Consider the following 2,256-nt stretch of genomic DNA (forward strand, 5'->3'; position numbering starts at 1 on the left):
GGCTGGTGCGGGATCGGGCAGTGTTTCGTTCTGCTGTGCATGGGGTCGCTATGAGTCGGAAATGACTCGACGGCACTTAACAACAACAACAACAATACATAAGACTACTAGGATTACTATTTAGCAATGAGGAGATGGGATGCACAATGTTTAGGTGATTTAGCCCAAGGTCACATCTGTTGAATTAGGGAATTTAGGGAAAAAGCTTTGTTTAGATTTGGCAATTCATAAATACATATTTTTTTTTTTTACTTTTTCACCACTATGCTCCCTGTGTCTAATAGTGTTATAGAGGTTTAATAACTAGACATTCATCAATTAGGGTTTTTTTCACTATCCAAAATAATACTATATGGGAGCTCTAGTGGCATAGTGCCTAAGGCACTTGACTGCTAACCAGAAGGCTGGCAGTTCAAATCCACCAGCCACTCCTCAGAAGGAAGACTGAGCAATCTCCTTCCATAGAGATACTACCTCTGCATGTAAGCAGCATTTTATGGGAACAAGTTGTGTTGCTTTTGCTACTATCAATGTGGCTCCCACTCATGGTGATCTTACATGTAACAGAACAAAATATTGCCTGGTACTGCACCAGCCTTACAATTGTTGGTGTGTTTTGAGGCTAGTGTTGCAGTTATTGTGTCAATCTATTTGTAGCAGAGTTTCCCTCATTTTCACTGACCTATTTTACTAAACATCATGTCCTTTTCTAGCAATTGGTCTTTCCAGATGTTGTGAGTAAAGTAAGCAAGATGACTTCTCACCATTCTTATTTCTAAAGAATTTTCTGACTGTGCTTCTTCCAAGAATGCTTTATTCAATATTCTGGCAGTTCCCAAGATATTCAATATTCTTTGCCAGCATCACAATTCAAACATGTCAATTTTTATTTGATCTTTCAATTTTATTTTCCAGCTTTCTGATGCGTATGAGGTGATTGAAAAGACCACAGTTGGGTCAGTTGCATCTAAGTCATAAAAGTGGCATCTATGCTTGTTAAGGAAAATGTTAGAGATGTAAATATTCAAACCACATTAAAAAAAAAAAAAAAAACTACTGAATCACAAACTATGAGCTTTCAGCATAGCAATCTGTGTTTACCAATCTCTCAGGTGAATCTAATACATTCCAAAATCTAAGAACCACTGGTCTAGAGAATGATGAGCAAATTGAAGAAAAATCTCTGGATGTTTTTAACCATAACTCAGAAATACTTACTGAAGTAAATCAAATGGATGAAAAATAAAATTAAGGGAACTGAAGGGGAGTGCAGAGTTGTAGTGCACCACACCTGGGAGTTTAAGATTCAATTCTCTGCCTATTGAATTCCTAGAGATAGATATAATTTGCACAAAGTATAGTAAATCTCTATGAAAGTTTAAAACAGAAATAAAATGAAAATTTTAATGAGATTTTTCACTTTTACTGTCATAACATTTAAAATGTATAAAATGTTAAAGTCTGTAAGGAGCAATCTGTTAAAATAAGGGGCATTATTATATTGCTTATCCACTCATTCCCTGTCTTTAATTAGTACTTTTGGACTTATCCATGTACATCAGTGCTTTATTTGACACAGTAAAGATCTTAATCACAATCTCATTAAAGTGATAGCAGCCAGTAGAAACCCTCAACCTATAGGAATATAGTTTACAGGCATATAAATGGTTATTCCCTAATACAGATTTATATTCATATTTATATATGATCTCCTCTTCATAAGAGTGTCTTCACTCTCTTTGCCATTGTAGATCATTCTATCTCCCTGTGATCATTCTACAATATTGCATTCAATGGGTAATGAACATATTTTAATTTTATCACATCTCTAAAGAAAAGACACGATTATTCCTGTTACTATATGCTTGGTCGTGCATAAAATACAAACTTGTGAAAATTATGATGAACTTGTTTATCAAAATAATAAGACCCACACATTACAAGTTGTGTTCTGAACATTTTTTAAAAAATCCAGAATGACATTGGCAGCTGACTAGAAGAAGTAAAAAATGAAGTGCTCCAAATGCAGATTTTTGTTTACTTTTCTTATTATGAAGATTAAACTGAGTTAATTTGCTGAATATGAAAAAGAAAACCAGTGACAGGAAAACACATTTAGGAGAAGTTCCAACAATTGATAATTTGTTTGTAGGCTGTTTATTTTAATAAGAATAAATGTACTTCAAAAGAGATTTAAATATTTATTTGGAAATAGTAGTATACATGCATAGTCCACATGCTTTGCAAAAGTGGGTA

This window comes from Orycteropus afer, unplaced genomic scaffold (genome assembly GCF_000298275.1).
Source record: "Orycteropus afer afer isolate SDZICR_OR568_19922 unplaced genomic scaffold, OryAfe1.0 scaffold00276, whole genome shotgun sequence".
NCBI classification, from domain to species: domain Eukaryota; kingdom Metazoa; phylum Chordata; class Mammalia; order Tubulidentata; family Orycteropodidae; genus Orycteropus; species Orycteropus afer.